This window comes from Ovis aries, chromosome 9 (genome assembly GCF_016772045.2).
Source record: "Ovis aries strain OAR_USU_Benz2616 breed Rambouillet chromosome 9, ARS-UI_Ramb_v3.0, whole genome shotgun sequence".
Lineage (NCBI taxonomy): Eukaryota > Metazoa > Chordata > Mammalia > Artiodactyla > Bovidae > Ovis > Ovis aries.
In genome coordinates, this window is record NC_056062.1 from 68,115,751 (window position 1) to 68,141,041 (window position 25,291).

The 25,291-nt window shown below is 39.9% G+C and overlaps 1 long non-coding RNA gene and 1 other non-coding gene across 3 annotated transcripts in view; both read right to left on the reverse strand.

Moving 5' to 3' along the window:
* The window catches only part of LOC121820349 (uncharacterized), a 151,650-nt gene that overhangs the window by 52,410 nt on the left and 73,949 nt on the right, over positions 1-25,291 (reverse strand). The window lies entirely within an intron of this gene.
* Positions 7,731-7,802, reverse strand: TRNAC-GCA (transfer RNA cysteine (anticodon GCA)). Its single transcript has one exon. It is a non-coding gene; the product is annotated as a tRNA-Cys (tRNA).

The following is a 25,291-nucleotide window of genomic DNA, read 5'->3' on the forward strand; positions in this document are numbered from 1 at the left end:
GGGTCTTTGTGAAATTGTTATGTTAAGGATCTTCAGCTACACTGAGAGATTATCTTGGATTATCTAGACAGACCCAAAATTCAAATTAAAGTGTCCTTATAAGATTATAAACTCAGAGAAGAGACTATGTGGAGATGGAAGCAGAGAATGGAATGATGTGTCCACAACCCAACATGCTGACAGCCACCAGGAGTTAGAAGCAAGGAATGGAACCTCTCCCAGAACGCGCAGAGAGCACGGCCCCACTGACACCCTGACTTTAGACTTCTGTCCTCAGAACTGTGATAGAATATATTTCTGTTGTTTCAAGTCACCAATTTTGAAGTAATTTGTTAGAGTAGCTATATGAAACCTAAAGCCTTATAATGAAGTTAACTCAAAATGGGTCATAGATCTTAATGTAAAGCTTGAAACACTGACACTTCTAAATGATAATATAAAAGGACATCTTTGCAACTCTGGACTAGGTAAAGTTTCCTTGTGTGAAACACCAAAAGTGAGATCCATTAAAGAGGAAATTGATCATTGAACTTTGTCAAAATTAAGAAATTATGTTCTTGGAAGGATAGTCTTAAGAAAATGAAAAACAAGCCACAGACTGGGAGAAACTTTTGCACACGTATATCTAATAAAGGACTAGTATCCAGAATATATAAAGAACTACCAAAATTCATAATAAATAATTAAATGAATAAAGTTTTAAAAGTAGACCAAATTATTGAACCTGACATCACATCAAAGAAGATACATGAATTGTAAGTAACCTCGTGAAAATATACTCATCATTATTAGTCATTAGGAAACTGCAAAATGAAGGCAGAGTGAGGTAACACTATTGAAATGCCTCAGATTTAAGGCTGATCATACCAAGTTTTGACAGGATGTGAAGCATCTGAAATCTCCTACACTGCTGGTGGGAGTGTAAAATGGTAGAATCATGTTAGAAAATAGCAAATAGCATTTTCTAAAATGTTAAATATATATCTATCATATGACTCAGTCTTTCCACTTACCCATTCTCTTATCCAAGAAAGATGAAAGTATATGTCCATGTACAGACTTGTACATAGCACCATTACTTGTAATAGCCAAAGTTGAGAGCAAGCCAAATGTCTGGTGAATGGATAAACACAGTGTGATACAGCTATACAATAAATATAGCTTGCTAAGTCACTTCTGTCGTATCCAACTCTATGATCCCAGGGACTGTAGCCTGCCAGGTTCCTCTGTCCATGGAATTCTTCAGGCAAAGATAACCAGAGTGGGTTGCCATTTCCTCCTCCAGGGGATCCTCACGACCTGGGATCGAACCCGCATCTCTTATGTCTCCTGCATTGGCAGGTGGGTTCTTTACCACTGGGGAGAAGTGGTAAAGTGCCACCTGGGAGGCCCATGCAATAAACTGTTACTTGGCAATAAAAAGCAAACTATTAATACTATCAACAAGGATGAATCACAAAATAATTGTGTGGAGTGAAAAAAGGCCTAAAATGTACTGTGTCATTAGATTCATGTAAAATTCTAGAAAGTAACAAATTTATATTAGAACCTAATAAATTTGTATAGGAAACAAATCAGTGGTTGCTGAGTAGGAGGGGCCAAAGAAAAATTATAAAGAGATATAAGGAAACATTATGGGTAATAGATAATGTTCCTTAGCTTAATTATGGGATAGTTTCATGAGTGAATTCATAAGTCAAACTTTATTAAACAGTGTAGTTTAAACATGCAGTTTATGTCAATGATTCCTTAATAATGCTACTAAAATTTTAATTTAAGGATTAGGTATTGAGTTTTATAAAAATTTTCTATTGGTTTAATTATATATTTCATATTTCTTCTTTTATTAATAACATATTGAAATAGCATTGTAATATACACTTCCTTGGAGAAGGCAATGGCACCCCCACTCTAGTGCTTTTGCCTGGCAAATCCCATGGACGGAGGAGCCTGGTGGGCTGCAGTCCATGGGGTCACTAGGAGTCGGACATGACTGAAGCGACTCAGCAGCAGCAGCATACACTTCCTTTGCAGTATCAGCATTCATTCCCCTTTAATATGGTATGGTAGCAATACCATAATTTCTTTCTAAGACCATATATCTGCGTTACTGGCTCCACCTTTGGCGCCATCACTTAAGGTTAAGTCAGTCAGTACTTTGTATCCCCCTGGTCATAGTGATTGGCTCATAGACGGGCACTTGACCTACTTAGAAACAGTGATTCACAGTGAGCATTTGCTGTGATTTCTAGGACAAGGGACTCCCTGGTATCTCAGATTGTAAAGAGTCTGCCTGCAAAGCAGGAGACCTGGGTTCCATCCCTGGGTCGGGAAGATTCCCCTGGAGAAGGAAATGGCACCCCACTCCAGTACTCTTGCCTGGAAAATCCCATGGATGGAAGAGCCTGGCAGGATACAGTCCATGGGGTTGCAAAGAGTCAGACATGACTGAGTGACTTCACTTTCTAGGACAAGGATTTATCATTGGATGTGAGAATGAAGGGAAAGAAACAAAACCAAACTAGAGTAACTTACTGTAGTAAGGTGAGAACCTCTCAAAATATGGACCCATCAGCAGGGTGGAGCTTAGAGGCTGTTAGAAAATGGGCCTTGGTTGTATCATCTAGTCAGTGCTAGATGATACCTAGTAGTGCTTAAAGCTAGATCTATTCTTGAACTTTTGCATAATATGAATCATTAAGTTCTCTTTTTGCCTAAGCCAGCTGGTCAAACGGAGAAGGCACTGGCGACCCACTCCAGTACTCTTACCTGGAAAATCCCATGGACAGAGGAGCCTGGTGGGCTGCAGTCCATGGTATCGCTAAGAGTGGGACACAACTGAGCAACTTGACTTTCACTTTTCACTTTCATGCATCGGAGAAGGAAATGGCAACCCACTCCGGTATTCTTGCCTGGAGAATCCCAGGGACGGGGGAGCCTGGTAGGCTGCATCTATGGGGTCGCACAGAGTCGGACATGACTGATGTGACTTAGCAGCAGCAGCAGCTGGTCAAAAGAGGCCTGATTCCATGGTGAAAAATTATTTTAATGTATAGCTATACTTTTTACATTGAGATTTGGACTTTATTTTAGGTTGTTACCTCTAAGTTTATGGATAATATTTGTTACATTTTTATCAATAGCAACAGTAAACAGGGACTTAATAAATTACAAATGCTTTTTGAAACAAGAAATTTTTCCACTCCAAAGTTTTGCTATTCTCCTCAGAAATGTATATTTATAAAAATAGACTTAGAAAGTAATGTCTTTGGTGCCAGGGAGAGGGGATTAAAGATTTATGGGATCTTTCAATCTTGAAGCTGTATTTTCTGACTTTGACATTTTCCCTACGCCCATGCTACAAAAGAGAAAAAATCTGTAACATATTATATTTTTAAGCCATTTAGATTTTTTTCTACTCCTACAACAGATTTTTAAAAAGTATTTGAGATTTACTTTCAGTGTTTGCCAAAGTAGATTTCTTACTCCTGGAATAATGGTACCAGGTAAATATTAAGAAAACTGAGTATATTCTTAAAACATTAAAACAAACATTGCCTTTTTTAAAAAAAAAGAAAAAGAAAAATGTAGTTCAGCATGCAACATTAATTCAGTCACTGAAATCACCAAACAAAGAACTTTCAAGGAAACTATATTCTCAGATCTTTTACTTAAGAGCAAATAGGTATTCAGTATTTTTCCTGTCTACAAATATACCAGTTTGCCCACGAACAAAAGAGAAGGGTAAGGGTATCTTACTATAGGTACAAGGTAATAAAAGCATGAGGCATATTCTTTCATAATGTTGATATAATACATTCTGCTGGGAGGTCCATTACTGGTGCTTCAGGAACCCAGTAGAATAAAATGTGAGAAAGAAAAAAGAAATCAAGAACTATGAACAATATGTAAGCTGCTTTGGAAAATAGTTTAACAGCTCTTCAAAAGGTTAAACATAGAGTTATCATATGACCCAGCAATCCCATGCCTAGACATATACCCAAGAGAAATAAAAACTTGTATACTAATGTTCATGGCAGCATCATTCATAATAGCCAAAAAGTATAAACAACCCAAATGGATGGATGGATAAATAATATGCGATGTATCTACACAATAAAATACTATTCAACCATAAAAAGAATGAAGTACTGATACATCCCATAACATGTATAAACCTTACAATAAGTGAAGAAAACCAGTTGCAATAAGCCTATTGTGTAAGCCTATACATTGTGTAATTTCATTTCTATGAATAGGCAGATCTACAGAGATAAAGGAGATTAGTGGTGGTCAAGGGCAGGGGAGAAACAGGGAGTAATTGGGATGGGGGAGCCTGGTGGGCTGCTGTTTATGGGGTCGCACAGAATCGGACATGACTGAAGCGACTTAGCAGCAGCAGCATACATGTTGGGCAGATGCAGGAAGTGAAGTGAAGTTGCTCTGTCGTGTCTGACTCTTTGCAACCCTGTGGACTGTAGCCCACCAGGCTCCTCCGTCCATGGGATTCTCCAGGCAAGAATACTGAGTGGATTGCCATTTCCTTCTCCAGGGGATCTTCCCAACCCAAGGATTGAACCTAGGTCTCCTGCATTGCAGGCAGATGTTTTAACCTCTGAGCCAGAGGCAGGGGATGATGAAAATGCTTTAAAGTTGACTGGTGGGAGGGACTTCTCTGGCAGTCCAGTGGTTAAGACTCCACACTTTCCATGCAGGGGTGTGGTTCAATCCCTAGTTGGGGAACTAAGATCCCACGTGCTGTGTGGCAGGGCAAATAAATAAAAAGAAACTGAAATTGATTGGGGTGACTGCACAACTCTGGGACTACAGTAAAATCATTGACTTGCATATTTTAAATAAACAGTGTCATATAACTCAATGCAAACTATCATAGAAACAATAACAAAAAGTCTGGAGCCATCTTCTGTGCTAAATATGTACGAGTTTTTAAAACTGTATTGATATTTTCACCTTCAGCTTGTTGAAGTATTTTAGTTTTCAAGAAATTTGAAATTTTTGATTAGGGAAATTGATAAAATCAACTTGTTCCTGTAATTTTATTGAGGGGGAAATGGTTAGATAAAGTGGTGATCCCCTCTCTTGCCAAAACTCTCATCTGGAATGCTTTTCCTGAATATTATGAGGATTATTTGGGTGAGAGCACCCTATTTATTTTAGTGTCTTTGAAGATATTAAGTAGAGGTGGCAAGAATACACAGAAGAACTGTACAAAAAAGATCTTCAGGACCCAGATAATCACGATGGTGTGATAATTCATTTAGAGGCAGACATCCTGGAATGTGAAGTCAAGTGGGCCTTAGAAAGCATCACTATGAACAAAGCTAGTGGAGGGGATGGAATTCCAGTTGAGCTATTTCAAATCCTGAAAGATGATGCCGTGAAAGTGCTGCACTCAATATGCCAGCAAATTTGGAAAACTCAGCAGGGGCCACAGGACTGGAAAATGTCAGTTTTCATTCCAATCCCAAGGAAAGGCAATGTCAAAGAATGCTCAAACTACCACACTATTGCACTCATCTCACATGCTAGTAAAGTAATGCTCAAAATTCTCCAAGCCAGGCTTCAGCAATACATGAACCATGAACTTCCTGATGGTCAAGCTGGTTTTAGAAAAGGTAGAGGAACCAGAGATCAAATTGCCAACAGCCACTGGATCATGAAAAAAGCAAGAGAGTTCCAGAAAAACATCTATTTCTGCTTTCTTGACTATGCAGATTGCAACAAACTGTGGAAAATTCTGAACGAGTTGGGAATACCAGACCACCTGACCTGCCTCTTGAGAAATCTGTATGCAGGTCAGGAAGCAACAGTTAGAACTGGACATGAAACAACAGACTGGTTTCAAATAGGAAAAGGACTACATCAAGGCTGTATATTGTCACCCTGCTTTATTTAACTTATATGCAGAGTACATCATGAGAAACACTGAACTGGAAGAAACACAAACTGGAATCAAGATTGCCGGGAGAAATATCAATAACCTCAGATATGCAGATGACACCACCCTTATGGCAGAAAGTGAAGAGGAACTAAAAGCCTCTTGATGAAAGTGAAAGAGGAGAGTGAAAAAGTTGGCTTAAAGCTCAACATTCAGAAAACGAAGATCATGGCATCCAATCCTATCACTCCAGGGGAAATAGATGAGGAAACAGTGGCAACAGTGTCAGACTTTATTTTTGGGGACTCCAAAATCACTGCAGATGGTGACTGCAGCCATGAAATTAAAAGACGTTTACTCCTTGGAAGAAAAGTTATGACCAACCTAGATAGCATATTCAGAAGCAGAGACATTACTTTGCCGACTAAGGTCCATCTAGTCAAGGCAATGGTTTTTCCTGTGGTCATGTATGGATGTGAGAGTTGGACTGTGAAGAAGGCTGAGCGCTGAAGAATTGATGCTTCTGAACTGAGGTGTTGGAGAAGACTCTTGAGAGTCCCTTGGACTGCAAGGCGATCCAACCAGTCCATTCTGAAGGAGATCAGCCCTGGGATTTCTTTGGAAGGAATGATGCTAAAGCTGAAACTCCAGTACTTTGGCCACCTCATGCGAAGCATTGACTCATTGGAAAAGGCTCTGAGGCTGGGAGGGATTGGGGGCAGGAGGAGAAGGGGACAACGAAGGATGAGATGGCTGGATGGCATCACTGGCTCGATGGACGTGAGTCTGGGTAAACTTCCAGGAGTTGGTGATGGACAGGAAGGCTTGGCAAGCTGCGATTCACGGGGTCACAAAGAGTTGGACACGACTGAGTGACTGAACTGAACTGAAGGTATAAGAAATGACTTATGTATAACGGACTTTTGGACTCAGAGGGAGAGGGAGAGGGTGGGATGATTTGGGAGAATGACATTCTAACATGTATACTATCATGTGAATTGAATCGCCAGTCTATGTCTGACGCAGGATGCAGCATGCTTGGGGCTGGTGCATGGGGATGACCCAGAAAGATGTTATGGGGAGGGAGGTGGGAGGGGGGTTCATGTTTGGGAATGCATGTAAGAATTAAAGATTTTAAAATTTAAAAAATAAAAAACTAAAAATTAAAAAAAAAAAAAAAAAGAAATGACTTAAACCTATGAGCATTTTTGTTCTTGATAACATGCAGAGTGTGTGAAAACCACAAAAAAACACTATATTTCTGGTTTAGTATTGGAGTCTGCAAAATTCCAAGTACTAAACCCTTCATCCTAAAAAGAAAACCTATCTCTTGACTTTAAGACTGCCAAGATACATGGCCCATATAAGTGATTTTGTTGTTAGAGGAAACCTTGATATGTAAAATTTTTTTATGAACATGTTATAGTTTGAAAATAACATCTTTATTTATTTTTTATACATTTTTGGTAATAGTGAAAACTACCATTGCTTACATGTCCAGAGTCTAATTGAAAATCATTGCAGAGGGCCTAGAATAAATATCACGAATATATGTAAGGTATGTTTCTCATGATCTGCTGCTGCTGCTAAGTCGCTTCAGTTGTGTCGGACTCTGTGTGACCCCATAGATGGCAGCCCACCGGGCCCCCCCTCCCTGGGATTCTCCAGGCAAGAACACTGGAAGTGAAGTGAAGTGAAGTGAAGTGAAGTCACTCAGTTGTGTCTGACTCTTTGCGACCCCGTAGACTGTAGCCCACTCAGGTTCCTCTGTCCATGGGATTCTCCAGGCAAGAATACTGGAGTGGGTTGCCATTTCCTTCTCCAGGGGATCTTCCCAACCCAGGGATTGAACCTGGGTCTCCTGCATTGCAGGCAGACGCTTTATCCTCTGAGCCACCAGGGAAGCCTGGAATGGGTTGCCATTTCCTTCTCCAGTGCATGAAAGTGAAAAGTGAAAGTGAAGTCGCTCAGTCATGCCCAACTCTTAGCAACCCCATGGACTGCAGTCCACCAGACTCCTCCATCCATGGGATTTTCCAGGCAAGAGTACTAGAGTGGGGTGCCATTGTCTTCTCCGTGTCATGAGCTAGAACTTCCAATTTTTTCTTCCTCACTCTCTCTACCTACTCTCCTACTCTTCTTCCTCCTCCTCATTTGCATGTCTGTCTGTCTCTCCCCAACCCTTACCTCCCAATGTTAGGTACAATCTCAGTAAAGTTTCCTCCCTTCACTTAGGTACTCGTCTGCTGAACACCTGCCGGGAGAGACCCAATATCTGATAGAAAAATCTATCTGCACCAATAGAAAAACTAAGAGAATGCATTTGACTGTTGGTGTATTAAGCTGATCTTCTTAATACATAAAGACTTAACTGGTTTATACTTCTGTTAAAAAAGGCAATTTTCTTTTTTTAAATCAAAACATCCCATGTCGAAACCACTGTGAAAAACTAACACTCCTATAACAGAAGGTGAAGGTCTCAGATAATGAGAGGTGCTTGACATCTGAGCAGAGTACAGGGAAAACTGTTTGAAAGAGAAGGTTGGTGACAAAAGGGCCTGATGTCATAATTACCGTCGACTTTATTTTACACTACATGAGGGAGGAAACTTTCAGATAATTTTGTGTGTAATTATGAAAATATCTATGTCTATATTCATCAGTTAGTGATAATGGCTCAAAGTTGGCTGAGTTCAGCACCATAGCTATTATATGTAGGAAGAAAAAGATTTTCCAAAGAGAGTTATTTCCCAAGTTTCAGCAAGCTTCAGGTACATTAGTTCATTTACCAAATAGTTCTTGTGTTGCAACTGTAGGTTTTCAGCTAATTTTGCTAGGTGCTAAGAATGATTAAAATGTAAACATAGATCTTCATGAAGTTTTGAACTTGATTCAGTGAGTCAGGTTTTTATTTTGTTTTTTTAGGTATTCCCCAATACCTACTCTGCACAATGGGGAGAATAACATGGTGAGGGCTATATGTTGAGTGTCTGGTTTTCGATGCATGCTAGTTTCCTCAAAAGGTCTTATAATATCTTAAATATAAATCAGTAAATCACTTTCATACAAATAAGTGCCATGCCAAGAGCACACTCCTTTGTTTGTATGTTCAATTTGTTTATAGGTCCAACAAAGTTAGCCTAAGTACTAAACTAACACAGTCAGCTATATAGTACTGTCCTGTAATAGGTTTATAATACTTTTCACAAAAGTAATACATTAAAAAACACACGAAAAAGCATTTTTAATCTTCAGTACCGTACCTTGAGAAACACGGTAGTACAGTACAACAGTTGGCATACAGGGCCTGGGATCGAGTGAACAGGCAAGAAGAGATACTGACTGGAGGAGGGAAAGGATGTGGGAGATGGTAGAGCTGAAGGATCGTCAGCAACTGAAGATGGAGGGAAAGCTGCAATTCCACTCACACCACGTTTGCATCTTTGAAAATTCACAACTTGAAGGTTTGTATGTAGGGGACTTAACTGCATAATAGATAAGAAATGATTTTGACAATTTGATATTAGGTGTTTAATGAGATTTTTTTCCCCCTGTAATTGACTACTGGAGCTCACAGAAAGGAAATAAATGTTGCTAAGCAGAACCTCTATTCCCACCATGCAGTCCTACTGCCTGCAGAGAATTGTAAAGGGAACTGTAGGAAGTCTGGGGCTGGAAAGCAGTGAGTAGCATCACCGACTCAATGGATGTGAATTTGAGCAAACTCCGGGAGACAGTGAAAGACGGAGGAGCCTGGCATGCTGCAGTCCAAGGGGTCACAGATGACTCAGCAACTGAACTTCAACAGTAGTGAGATTAAAGTAGTGCTGAAAAGTATATCTATATATTTCGTCTGTAAAAGTATGTAGACAACAGAGAAACTAGAGGCCTGAGAATGGCAAGAAAGCCATTATAATTGCAAAAGTTCATGAGAAATTGAGTCAGAGTAATGAGAAGTGAATGGGGAAACAATGGAAACAGTGACAGACCTTATTTTCTTGAGCTCCAAAATTCCTGTGGACAGTGATTGCAGTCATGAAATTAAGACACTTGCTCTTTCGAAGAAAAACGATGACAAACTTAGCATATTAAAAAGCAGGGACATTACTTGCCGACAAGGTGCATATAGTCAAAGCTATGGTTTTTCCAGTAGTCATGTACGGATGTTAGAGTTGGACCATAAAGAAGGTTGAGCACTGCCGGGAGCCAGTGTGAGGAATCCCGCCCGTGACAAGGTCATGAGGAAGGAAGCTGACATACGCAAGGCGTGCTCAGACTTCAGGGACCCCTCTGGAAATTCCTAAGCATGTACCCCAACAAAAATCTGCCGGCTTTTGTGCTCTGCTTTTCCACTCTTCTGACATTTTCTGGAAAAAGTCAATTCAGGGCTTTAGTCTTCCGCATTTGAAAGAGTGTTTCAATCCAAATACTCCTCTGATGGCTTTCTAGCCTGCCTGCAGGACTCGTACAGCTGCGCGTGTGATTGTTTGAGGCCTCCTGACCGCAGGAGGCACAGGAAGCTTAAAACATCCTAGGAATGTAGGAGCTTCAGAGGAGTCAAAATCTTTAGGATAGAACTGATTAAAGGTTTCATTTGTTGAGTCAATATTTGCTGCCAAATTTTCACATCCTTTATTTGTAGATATAGTTGGTATACAGAAAAACAAGTAGTAGACCTTGTATTAGCAACATTAGATCTTTGAGTTAAGTACCTTCTTTGTTATATCCCACTGCACCTTTGTTCTATAGAGATGTAACTTTAACGTTAATGCTTTAAGGAGATGTAGATTAAAGAAAAACACTTCAGGGGAAACAAGATTAACATTCATTAAGGAAGAGAGCCAAAAAGTGTTAACAAGCCTCTTGGCCAAAAGATAATGTAAATCACCTGAGACCTTTTGTATACAAAATGATGTATAGAAAGAGTCTGAGCTGCGAACGCTACATAATCTTGTGTTACCCATTGATCTCTGTGTTTTATCAAAAGTATAAAAGGCCTTCTGAACAATAAAGGATGGGGCCAGGGGGCCAGGGGCCAGGGGCCAGCTTCTTGGACCAGCTTCTCTAACTAGTCTCCCGGCCTGGTTTCTTGGGACTCTGGCTCCCCCCGTGTCTCTCTCTCTCTTTCTTCTTCTCTCTCTTTCCCTCTCTCTGCTCTTTACTTTAACTTCAGGCTGAATCTCCACCTGGAGCGCAGGGGCTCGCCAGGTCTACTTACTTGCCCTGGCTGTTAAGACCCGCGAGAAAGGGAGCTTAAGGCGAGGCACCCTTAGATATTCAAGCGGGCGCCGGTGGCCCAACGTAGATGGTGCAAATTCCTTGTCTGGAATTTTATTGGCCTTCCGTGTAAACCAAGCTATTCAGCCCTCTTCCTCCACTTAATCTTCTTACTACACTATAGTTTCTTAATCTAATCTTACTTTAATAAATAAACAAGTCTTTCCACGCCGACACCGTCCACCCTTCGAATTCCCTGGATCCACCGGGGCTGGACCCCGGCAGAGCACCAAAGAATTAATGCTTTTGAACTGTGGTGTTCGTGAAGACTCTTGAGAGTCCATTGGACAGCAAGGAGATCAATCGATGCTAAAGGAAATTAAGCCTGAATATTCATTGGAAGAACGGATGCTGAAGCTCCAATACTTTGGTCACCTGATGTAAAGAGACATCTCATTGGAAAAGATACTGATGCTAGGAAAGACTGAGGGCAGGAGGAGAAGGGGACAACAAGGCGATGAGATGGTTGAATGGCATCATTGGGTCAATGGACATGAGTTCGAGCAAACTCCGGGAGATAGTGAAGGACAGGGAAGCCTGGCGTGCTGCACCTCACAGGGTTGCAAAGAATCAGACATGACTGGTGACCGAAAAACAGTGACAGTGGCAGTCCATATTAGGGGACAGGAGAAAAGAATAGAAATCCATTCAGGATTAGGAACTAGTTGTAGAGGGAAAACACTGTCTTTAATTTTGGGACATGTTAAAAGTGCAACATTTTGGAACACTCCTACACTGTTGGTGGGAATGTATTAATAAATTGGTATAGTCAGTAAGTTGATATAGCCACTATGGAAAACACCATGGAGTTTCTAGAAAAAAACAAAAAACAAAAAAAAACTAGAGCTGCCATATGACCTGCAATTCCACTCATGGGCATATATCTGCAAAAAACCTATAATTCAAAATGATACATGTATCCCAATGTTCAATGAAGAATTATTTACAACAGCCAAGACCTAAAAACCCATCAACAGATGAATGGATAAAGATGTGGTGCATATACACAATGGAATACTACTCAGACATTCAGTTCAGTTCAGTTGCTCAGTCGTGTCCAACTCTTTGCGACCCCATGAATCGCAGCATGCCAGGCCTCCCTGTCCATTACCAACTCCAGGAGTTCACTCAGACTCACGTCCATAGAGTCAGTGATGCCATCCAGCCATCTCATCCTCCGTCGTCCCCTTCTCCTCCTGCCCTCAATCCCTCCCAGCATCAGAGTCTTTTCCAATGAGTCAACTCTTTGCATCAGGTGGCCAAAGTACTGGAGCTTCAGCTTTAGCATCATTCTTTCCAAAGAAATTGCAGGGCTGATCTCCTTCAGAATGGGCTGGTTGGAACTCCTTGTAGTCCAAGGGACTCTCAAGTGTCTTCTCCAACACCACAGTTCATAAGCATCAATTCTGCGGTGCTCAGCCTTCTTCACGGTCCAACTCTCACATCCATACATGACCACAGGAAAAACCATAGCCTTGACTAGACAGACCTTTGTTGGCAAAGTAATGTCTATGCTTTTGAATATGCTATCTAGGTTGGTCATAACTTTTCTTCCAAGGAGTAAGCGTCTTTTAATTTCATGGCTGCAGTCACCATCTGCAGTGATTTCAGAGCCCAAAAATATAAAGTCTGACACTGTTTCTACTGTTTCCCCATCTATTTCCCATGAAGTGATAGGACCGGATGCCATGATCTTAGTTTTCTGAATGTTGAGCTTTAAGCCAACTTTTTCACTCTCCTCTTTCACTTTCATCAAGAGGCTTTTTAGTTCCTCTTCACTTTCTGCCATAGGGTGGTGTCATCTACATATCTGAGGTTGTTGATATTTCTCCCACCAATCTTGATTCCAGCTTGTGTTTCTTCCAGTCCAGCGTTTCTCATGATGTGCTCTGCATAGAAGTTAAATAAGCAGGGTGACAATATACAGCCTTGACGCACTCCTTTTCCTATTTGGAACCAGTCTGTTGTTTCATGTCCAGTTCTAACTGTTGCTTCCTGACATTAAAAAGAATCAAATAATGCATTTGCAGCAACATCGGTGGACCTAGACATTATCATACTAAGTGAAATGTCATAAAAAAAAAAAAAACCATATTACATCACTTATATGTGAACTCTAAGATATGACACAAAATAACAAATCTACAAAATAGAAACAACTCACAGACAGAGAACAGTCTTGTGGTTGCCAAGGAGGTGGGGAGTGGGTGGGGAGAATGGATTGGGATTATGGGATTAGTAGATGCAAACTATATATTACATAGAGAATGGATAAGCAGCAAGGTCCTACTGTATAGTATAGGCAATTGTATTCAATATCCTGTGATAAACCCTAATGGAAAATCGTATGACTGTATATCTAACACTCACTTTGCTGTATAGTAGAGATTAACACAACACTGTTGATACACACTGTTGATTCAATAAATTTTTAAAAGTTAAAAATTCAACCTTTTAAATTTCTTTGAATCTTTTTTTGCAATTTAAGGCAGAATTCGACCTTCAAAAACAACCAAAGCTGTGGGATCTTGAAATAGAAGATAGACTATTAATACTGTCTTAAACTTATGCATTCACTTAAATGGCAGGTTGATACCTTGGCCTTAATGGGCACAAGAGCCACAGGCATTTCAAAATCCTATTTCTTAAAGGTAATGACAATTATAACTAATACATACTACCTACGATACACCAGCCACTATTCTATCACCTTACATATTAACTCTTTTCTCATAACAACCCTATTATTATTTCACAGAAGAGGGAATTGGAACACAGACATTAAGTAGACTGCCTTAGTTAAACATTAGTTCTACAGTCAGGAAATGGCACGGAGGTATAAACTCTAGTGAGTTTTTAGCAGCTACTTGTTAAATCTGCTTTGCATACACTGGTGAAAACTTTTGCATATAGTTCTTGCTGACTGTGATGGTGATGTTTTACGTCATCTATGTCTTATGTCTCTCAGATTTTAAGCAGATAGAGTTTGGGCACAACTGTATTTCTCAGTCATTGCTGTTTGTTGCTTTTTTTCTTCGCTGTTGTCAGTATTCCATATCTTCAGAGACAGAAGCTTTGGAAAAGTGAGTAATTAAAACTATTCAAATCAATGGTAACATTTGGCTTATGATTTCTGAAGCTCATGATTTCACCCCATGCTTGGTAGGATGTGTCTAGATAATTTCCACTGTGGTTTCCATAGCACTGCTTTTGAATTCCTTCCAAATGCATGCTTTTTAATGGTTTCCCCAGTGATCTGATGAGTGACTGACCCCAGCTGTATGATAATTCCTAATTAGGCCTAAACAGGTTATTATAGTTTGGTACAATGAAAAGAAAAACTGCTATCAGACTGTTTCTGAACAACCTTCCTTCTGGCAATGCTTTTTTCATATATATATATATATATATATATATATATATATATTTTTTTTTTTTTTTACTTTCTTTTCTCCAAGTTTTGTATTTTTAAATTATTTATTTTTAAATGCCCCTTGATGTGGTTTAGTTCTCAAGGTACACTTCAACTTGTGTTGAATCTTGGCCTAAAAGTTCTTATTTACTTACCCAAAGACTTTGTTTTACAAATATAGCAGCCAGCTAAGCTCCCTGATTTACCTGGTGTCCATGAGTCATTCTAACAAAGCAGAAACACCTGTTGACCTATTTGCCAAGTGCCCACCATGGAGACAGTTGCAGTGTCAGATTTTTGAGATGTGACAACTTCCCTGGTGGGGATTTAACTAGTGGTTTGTACTGCATTCCTGGTAGAACTCTGGAGTGATGATTCATAAGAATTGAATCATTGTAGGGCATTAAGGAAAGGAATGGTATAGGCCATCTGTTCCTTAGCAAATGCTCTCCCTTTGGTGTTAACAAATACTGACCCCAGATCTGACAGCAATATGAAAGGAAGTATGCCAACTTTTCAAACTGATGTGAAATTAGAAATTAAAGTCAGTTCATGATCATCAAACATCAAATATAATGGGCTAAGTAGGGAATGTGGTTTTAAATAAATAGGAGAATTCAACATTGCCATAAACACTTTACACTGTTCAAAGAGAAGCTTTTGGCAATTTACTCCTACATTTCTCAAAGAATTGTATTGAAAAATCACATAAAAATAAAACTATTATGTATTGATATTCTTCTTCTTCTTCAACATTCAGAAAACTAAGATCATGGCATCTGGTCCCATCACTTCTTGGCAAATAGGTGGGGAAACAGTGGAAACAGTGGCAGACTTTATTTTGGGGGCTCCAAACTCACTGCAGATGATTTTGCAGTCTGCAGCCATGAAGTTAAAAGACACTTACTCCTTGGATGAAAAGTTATGACCAACCTAGACAGCATATAAAAAGCAGAGACATTACTTTGCCAATAAGGTCCGCCTAGTCAAAGCTATGGTTTTTCCAGTGGTCGTGTATGGATGTGAGAGCTGGACTGTGAAGAAGGCTGAGCACCGAAGAATGATGCTTTTGAACTGTGGTGTTGGAGAAGACTCGAGTCCCTTAGACTGCAAGGAGATCCAACCAGTCCTGAATATTTATTGGAAGGACTGATGTTGAAGCTGAAATGACTGAGCGGCTGAACTGAACTGAACTTCACCCAGAAGGAAGGAATATGCTAAATGATCGCATTCTTTGAATAGTACTGCCAAGCTGGTTTTATCCATTCTGAACTATAGAATCTTAATTGCAATAGGCATCCTAAAGAGAGTCTGTAACTTGGTATATTCATTGCTGTATTAGGATATTAATTACTAATTAATGATCACAAACTCAGTGGTTTTAAACAAAAAACTTAACAGATCTGGAGGTCAGAAGTCCCAAATGGGTCTCACGGGTCTAAAGTCAGGCTGTAGGGGAAGATGTGTTTCTTGACTTTTCCAGCCTCTGGAGTCACCTGCTTCCCTTGACTCAGAGTCTTTTCCATCTTCAGAGCCAGCAATTGTTACAGGGAAGAACTGACCCCATATTGGATCTGTTCCTTTTACTTTAACCTTTTGCTTCCTGGTGCTTTTGCTCACTGAAAGGATACTGCCCAAACATAATGGCCTGCCTTGGGGAAACTTGCCCCTCTGCCAGAATGTTAAACCAAAATGCCTTTGTTTGGGACCCTGTCCACCTGTGGATGGCTATAGGAAGGATAATATTAACATATCCTCTTCCAGAGCTGGCCATTCTGGAAGATATTTGCAAGATTAATGGCCTTTTTACTGTATGTCCTCACCTCCCCCATCTCTGTTCTATACAAGAATCTGACATCCAAACCCTGAGACATTAGTCTGCCATTTCTCCATCAGTCAGCTTTCTGAATACAGTCATATTCCTTGCCTCAACACCTCATCTCTTGGATTTATTATCCTGTGTGTGGTGAGCCAAGTGAGCTTGGACTAGGAAATACAATGGTGTTGCAGTTTTTCTCATTATGCATTACTCTGACACTGACTCTTCTTCTGCCTGTCTCTTCTACTTTTTGGGGCCCTTTTGATTACATTAGAGCCACCCAGATAATCCATGATAATCTTGAGCTTCCCTGGTCGCTCAGACGGTAAATAATATGCCTGCAATGCAGGAGACCCAGGTTCAGTCCCTCGGTTGGGAAGATCCCCTGGAGAAGGGGATGACTATCCACCCCAGTATTTTTGCCTGAAGAATTCTATGAACAGAGGAGCCTGGCAGGCTACAGTCCATGGGATCCCAGAGAGTTGGATGCGACTAAGCAACTAACACTTTCACTTTTTACTTTGATTAAATAACCTTAGTTTTATCTGCAATCATAATGTCTTTGCCTTGAGATGTAACATATTCACAAGTTCTAGAGATGATCATGTGGACATCTTTGTAGGTTGAGGGTCAGGGGGCGCTAATCTACCGACTATAGCTGTTCACAGTGTGCTGCCTAGAGTATATAGGTTTTTATATCCATATTTTAAGTTTTTAAAATTACTTTTATTTTATTATTTTTCTTATCCATATACACATACACACACACAAACATGTCATGCAATCTCTATCCTAAATCCTGTTTGAATGAAGCACTGTATAAACAAAAATGAAAATATTTACCAAATGTATTTCCTATGATTATGATACAAATTCATACATAAAATGCTTATACACATGAATAATAAAAACCTAAAGCTCACCCTCATATAAATAGGAAGATAGATTTATTAAATTATTAAATATTTATAATTATTAAATTATTTTAATAAAATATTAATTTATTAAAATTTATTAATGTTGTTTTAATAAATTATTTAATTTATTAGATTATTAAATATTTGTATATTTATTAAATACTTCAAAACAATTTCTGGAAAACAGAAATTGGAAGAGGGTTGATAATGAAACAGGTATAGAAATGATAACTCCAACACACTATGAGCTTGCTGCTGAAGATATAGGAACCAATTTACCAAAAGAGAACCCCACTGAGGCAGTGGGATCAGATTGGGCTGGTTAGACAGTGAATGGGACTGAAATCAGAGGGATTAATTACATGTCCCTATACAAATTCAACCATATTTATAGGCTTCCCTATTCACTATCTTGCTCACAGAGCAGAAGCAGACAGCTTTTTGCAAGGCATAAACATTTATTGTCTTAAGAAGGAAAAAAGAAAACTAGAAATAACTGTCTAGAGACAACTAAGGTTTCTGGTGAAGATTTTGGAGCTTCCAAGAAAATATTTCTCATTCTAGAATTTGAGCCAATTTGTAGCTGTGTAATGGTTTTCTGATGGCTCACAATGAAGTGTATTATACCAACTGACATACTCTGAACTTCCTCACTAGAGTTCCAGTCAAAACTTTTATGTAGGAGAGAAGACCTGGTTAGAAAAGGGTCCAGATACCCAATATTATAGAATATCCACAGTGGCAATCTGCCTATCTGTTTAAAACAAACAAACAAACAAAAAAAAAACTTGTGGTGACAAACGTTGCTGTGGGAATCCATGGAAAAATCAAAGGAAAGAATTTTCCAAAGCAGAAAAGTGGCTTCAGACCAAAAAGATACATCCGAAAATAAGTGTTGAAAGACCCACGCTTAGTGAGTGTCATGAACTTTCAGAATACCAAGATTAAATGAGGATCCTAAAAACTTCAAAGACAAAAACACAAATCACTCACAAGGAACTGATAGTCACACTGATGTCAGATTTTTTTCCCCCGACTATACAAGAGACTAAAAAATAATGGCAAAACAAATTTAAGATTCTGTCATAAGGTTAGTTTTGATCTAGAAACTTGTATTCAACAAATTATCAGGTGAGGGCAGAATATACATATGCTTTCTTGCATTTAAGTTCTCAGAAATTTGAATATTTGTTTAATAAGAATGTAGTCCCACAAGAAGAGAGAATATACCAGAAGTGGGTAGCATATGAAATAGTGAAAACAGTGCGCTCAATAAATAAAGTAGTGAGAAGTGTCTTGTAAGGTCAGTGTCCAGCAGAGTAAGAGCAACGAATCCATTCAGGCAAAAAAAGGACATAGAGCTCTGAAAAGGAGAGCTTCTAAAGTAGAATTGTCTCAAGATTAGAAAAAGCCCAGAGTCAGAGTATGTTAAATGCATATAAATAGAAATAAATATGTAGAGAAATAGAGGAAAACAATGGAATGGGAAAGACTAGAGGTCTCTTCAAGAAAATTAGAGATACCAGGGAACATTTCATGCAAGTTCAATTCAGTTCAGTTCAGTTCAGTTGCTCAGTCATGTCCGACTCTCTGCAACCCCATGAATCGCAGCATGCCAGGCCTCCCTGTCCATCACCAACTCCCGGAGTTCACTCAGACTAACGTCCACTGAGTCAGTGATGCCATCCAACCATCTCATCCTCCACTGTCCCCTTCTCCTCCTGCCCCCAATCCCTCCCGGCATCAGAGTCTTTTCCAATGAGTCAGTTCTTCGCATGAGGTGGCCAAAGTACTGGAGTTTCAGCTTTAGCATCATTCCTTCCAAAGAAATCCCAGGGTTGATCTCCTTCAGAATGGACTGGTTGGATCTCCTTGCAGTCCAAGGAACTCTCAAGAGTCTTCTCCAACACCACAGTTCAGAAGCATCAATTCTTCAGTGCTCAGCCTTCTTCACAGGCCAACTCCCACGTCCATACATGATTACTGGAAAAACCATAGCCTTGACTAGACGGACCTTAGTCGGCAAAGTAATGTCTCTGCTTTTGAATATGCTATCTAGGTTGGTTATAACTTTTCTTCCAAGGAGTAAGTGTCTTTTAATTTCATGGCTGCAATCACCATCTGCAGTGATTTTGGAGCCCAAAAAAATAAAGTCTGACACTGTTTCTACTGTTTCCCCATCTATTTCCCATGAAGTGATGGGATCAGATGCCATGATCTTCGTTTTCTGAGTGTTAAGCTTTAAGCCAACTTTTTCACTCTCCTCTTTCATTCTCATCAAGAGGCTCTTTACTTCTTCACTTTCTGCCATAAGGGTCGTGTCATGTGCATATCTGAGGTTATTGATATTTCTCCCAGCAATCTTGATTTCAGCTTGTGCTTCTTCCATCCCAGCATTTCTCATGATATACTCTGCATATAAGTTAAATAAGCAGGGTGACAATATACAGCCTTGACGTACTTCTTTTACTATTTGGAACCAGTCTGTTGTTCCATGTCCAGTTCTAACTGGTGCTTCCTGACCTGCATACAGATTTCTCAAGAGGCAGGTCAGGTGGTCTGTATTTCCATCTCTTTCAGAATTTTCCACAGTTTCTTGTGATCCACACAGTCAAAGGCTTTGGCATAGTCAATAAAGCAGAAATAGATGTTTTTCTGGAACTCTCCTGCCTTTTCCATGATCCAGCGGCTGTTGGCAATTTGTTCTCTGGTTCCTCTAGCTTTTCTAAATCCAGCTTGAACATCAGGGAGTTCACGGTTCACGTATTGCTGAAGCCTGGCTTGGAGGATTTTGAGCATTACTTTGCTAGCGTATGAGATGAGTGCAATTGTGCGGTAGTTTGAGCATTCTTTGGCATTGCCTTTTTTGGGATTGGAATGAAAACTGACCTTTTCCAGTCCTATGGCCACTGCTGAGTTTTCCAAATTTGCTGGCATATTGAGTGCAGCACTTTCACAGCATCATCTTTTAGGATTTGAAATAGCTCAACTGGGATTCCATCACCTCCACTAGCTTTGTTCGTAGTGATGCTTTCTAAGGCCCACTTGACTTCACATTCCAAGATGTCTGGCTCTAGATGAGTGATCACACCATCATGATTATCCAGGTCTTGAAGATCCTTTTTGTACAATTCTTCTATGTATTCCTGCCATCTCTTCTTAATATCTTCTGCTTCTGTTAGGTCCATACCATTTCTGTCCTTTATCGAGCCCATCTTTGCATGAAATGTTCCCTTGGTATCTCTAATTTTCTTGAAGAGATCTCTAGTCTTTCCCATTCTGTTGTTTTCCTCTATTTCTTTGCATTGATCACTGAAGAAGGCTTTTTTTAAATCTCTTCTTGCTATTATTTGGAACTCTGCATTCAGATGCTTATATCTTTCCTTTTCTCCTTTGCTTTTCACTTCTCTTCTTTTCACAGCTATTTGTAAGGCCACCCCAGACAGCCATTTTGCTTTTTTGCATTTCTTTTCCATGGGGATAAAGATGGGCACAATAAAGGACAGAAATGTTATGGACCTAACAAAAGTAGTAGATAATAAGAAGAGGTGGCAAGAATACACAGAAGAACTATACAGAAAAGATTCTTCATGATAACTTATCTTCATGATAATTCTCCCAGGTAACCACAATGGTGTGATCACTCACCTAGAACCAGACATTCTGGAATGCAAAGTCAAGTGAGCCTTATGAAGCATCACTATGAACAAACCTAGTGGAGGTGATGGAATTCCAATTGAGCTGTTTCAAATCCTGAAAGACGATGCTGTGAAAGTGCTGCACTCAATATGCCAGCAAATTTGGAAAACTCAGCAGTGGCCACAGGACTGGAAAAGGTCAGTTTTCATTCCAATCCCAAAAAAGGCAATGCCAAAGAATGCTCAAACTACTGCACAATTGCACTCATCTCACACGCTAGCAAAGTAATGCTCAAAATCCTCCAAGCCAGGCTTCAACAGTATGTGAACTGTGAACTTCCACATATTCAAGCTGGATTTAGAAAAGCTAGAGGAACCAGAGATCAAATTGCCAACATCCACTAGATTATCGAAAAAGCAAGAGAGTTCCAGAAAAACATCTATTTCTGCTTTATTGACTATGCCAAAGCCTTTGACTGTGTGGATCACAAAAAACTGGAAAATTCTGAAAGATATGGGAATACCAGATCACCTTACCTGCGTTCTGAGAAATCTGTATGCAGGTCAGGAAGCACCAGTTAGAACTGGACATGGAACAACAGACTGGTTCCAAATAGGAAAAGGAGTATGTCAAGGCTGCATATTGTCACCCTGCTTTTTTTACCTTATATGCAGAGTACATCATGAGAAATGCTGGTCTGGATGAGGCACAGGCTGGAATCAAAATTGCTGGGAGAAATATCAATAACCTCAGATATGCAGATGACACCACACTTCAGGCAGAAAGTGAAGAAGAACCAAAGAGCCCCTTGATGAGAGTGAAAGAGGAGAGTGAAAAAGTTGGCTTAAAGCTCAACATTCAGAAAACTAAGATCATGGCATCCAGTCCCATCAGTTCACAGCAAATAGATGCAGAAACAATGGAAACACTGAGAGAATTTATTTTGGGGTGCTCCAAAATCACCTGAGATGGTGACTGCAGCCATGAAATTAAAAGATGCTTGCTCCTTGGAAGAAAAGTTATGACCAACCTAGACAGCATATTAAAAAGCAGAGACATTCCTTTGCTGACAAAGGTCCATCTAGTCAAACCTATGGTTTCCAGTAGTCATGTATGGATATGAGAGTTGGTCTATAAACAAAGCTGAATGCCGAAGAATTGATGCTTTTGAACTGTGGTGTTGGAGAAGACTCTTGAGAGTTCCTTGGACAGCAAGGAGATCCAACCAGTCCATCCTAAGGGAATCAGTCCTGAATACTGATTGCAAGGACTGATCTGAAGCTGAATCTCCAAATCTTTGACCACCTGATGTGAACAGACTCATTGGAAAAGACCCTGATGATGGAATAGATTGAAGGGAGGAGAAGGGGATGATAGAGGATGAGATGGTTGGATGGCATCACTGACTCAATAGACATGAGTTTGAGTAAATTCTGGGAGTTGGTGATGGACAGGGAGGCCTGTGTCCTGCAGTCTGTGGAGTCGCAAAGATTCCGTTACGACTGAGCAACTGAACTAAACTGAAATACAAATAATGCAAGAAAGAAAATTGCAAGTAGAATTCCTGAGGAAAAACCTGGAGAAGATAGTCGGGGCTCATATGTGATGATAAGTGATAGATGGCATGACTCACTCAGTAGTGCCTGACTCTTTGTTACCCCATGGACTGTACCCTGTGAAGCTCCTCTGTCCATGAAATTCTTTAGCCAAGAATACTGGAGTGGGTTGCCATTTCCTTCTCCAGGGGATCTGCCCAAACCAGGGATGAAACCTGCGTTTCCCGCATTGCAGGCAGATTCTTCACCATCTGAGCCACCAGGGAGGCCTGTGAGGTTAAGTATATTAATTTTAATTTCCTCGTCAAGTGGCTTAAGTCAAGATATTGTACTCACTAGGAGGAAACACAACCCAAACACGTTGCTTGAATGTTTAATGACAATGTCTATGTTATCGTAAGTATAGAAATTATATTTTATTGAATCTCTCTCAATTTTTAGAGACAAAACAAAAAACCCTGACTACGGTTGCCAGATACTAAGTAAATATTAACAAGCTTGCTAAGGTGTAGCCAAGAGGATGGGATAAGAAGAGGGAAAAGTTGAGAAATGGCTGAGTGGAGTATGGCACTAATGTCCTTATCTCACAAGGTAGGGAGTCAGTAAGAGATAATGTTGAAAGTATCTGGAGCATCTATTTTAAATTATTAAAGATCACCAACAGAACAATTAAAAAATAATGGAGCCATGAATTTCACACTCTAAGAGCAATACTGTAACAGATGCTGTGGGTGCCCTACCCAAATTCTTGTAGTCTCCCCGGAGGCCATCAGAGCCTGGTCCAGCACATGCTGACCCTGGTCTCCTGTGACTCTCTCTGTTGGGATGGGATTGGCCTGTGAGCTGAACAGGCTAGAAGTGTTTTGAAGATGGCCCAGGAATAACCCCTCAGCCAGTGAGGATGAGATTCTGCTTTTAATGAGAAACCATCAAGCTGTCTCTTTTTAGAGCATCCCCTGAGATATTGGTCCAGTTGCTCACAGGGGTAACTCACACATTAATCTACCTTTCACTGGATTTCCCTCCCTTCTGGGTTCCAGTTCTCATTCCATCCTTGTGCTTCCCAGAATTGCCCTCTCAAATAAACTGCTGCTGCTGCTGCTGCTGCTGCTGCTAAGTCGCTTTAGTCATGTCCGACTCTGTGCAACCCCACAGACAGCAGCCCACCAGGCTCCTCTGTCCCTGAGATTCTCCAAGCAAGAACACTGGAGTGGGATTGCCATTTCCTTCTCCATCCTCAAATAAACTGCTTGTACATAAATTCTTGTCTCAGGGTCTGTTTGTAGCGGAAGCTAAACTATAAAATGTGATTTGAATCCTTTTATTCCCCATAATCAGGAGCTGATATATATCATCTATGTGAAATGGCACTTTGAGCGTATTACACAGTTAGGATGAAAGCCACTAGAACAAACTTAAACAGTAATGTTAAGAGAGTTTTTCTCTGATGGAGTGAGAGGAGGGATGGGAGATTTTGCTTTTCATTACATACGTGCCAAAGGGTATGAACAGACCATTTACAAGAGAAAAAGCTAAAACATGTATAAAAATTTCTGAACTTCCCTAGTAATCAAAGAAATGTAACAATGAGTTATTTTCCACTTATCAATTAGGAAATCCTTAAACACTTGGCTACACAAGTAACAAGGGTGAAGTGAAAGGAATGCTTTTTTTTTATACAAGGTGAAGTGAAATAAGCACTTTTTCATACACTGCCCGAGAGATTCTAAACTGACATGATCTTCCTGAAAAAGCAATTGAGTGATCTGGTTAAGAGCATTCATATTTTTTATACTCTCCAACTCTGTTATTTTGTTTCTTGGGAACAATTCCAGATGATGAATCAAAACGACAAACATTCATCCATAAGGCTGAAATGTTATTTACAATTGTGAAAACTGAAGTTATCTAAATACTCAAAATTTAGGGGAATTACAAGTAAATAGCATATATTCATACAATAAAATACTAGAAAGACATTAAATATCATGGTTTTGAAGCATTTTCATTCACATAGGAAAATACACCTGGTCTAAAGGTGAAGAAGACAGAATATAAAATTAGATATAATTTACTATCTCAAATATCTAAAACGTATCTGTTTTTTACAAAGACAGGAAAAAAATGCTAAGTAACATTGTTACATTTTAGCTAGAATGAGACTTTGAAAGAGGACTTCACTGGAAAATTAACTTAATAAGATAATTACTAACCCCAAACTAAACATTTGGGGTTTAGTTCCAATATTGAGATGTACAGGTAACAGATGATGATTTGTAAATTTCTGTGTGTGAGAAAAATGGACTAAAAAAAGTGTGTGTGTGTGTGTGTGTGTGTTTGTGTGTGTATTGGTACTGAGAAGAGGCAGAGGATGAGGCCATGAGGTGTATGTCATGGCTGTGCCTCGGGACACACCCCCTACCACACCTTTTGTATAATCCCCTCAACTCCCATAATATGATTTTTGTGATTTTTTTGGTCATCATAGTGTATGCTTTGTACACGGTGTTGCACAGCTTTATGCAAGGATGCTGGGTCCCAATCACTGGAATGGTGGGGATAAGATAAACTTCCAGGAATTAGCTAATGTCTTTGGAGAGGGCTTCCCTTGTGGCTCAGCTGGTAAAGAATCCGCTTGCAATGTGGGAGACCTGGGTTCGATCCCTGGGTTGGGAAGATCCCCTGGAGAAGGGAAAGGCTACCCACTTCATTATTCTGGCCTGGAGGATTCCATACAGTCCATGGGGTCGCAAAGAGTCAAACACAGCTGAG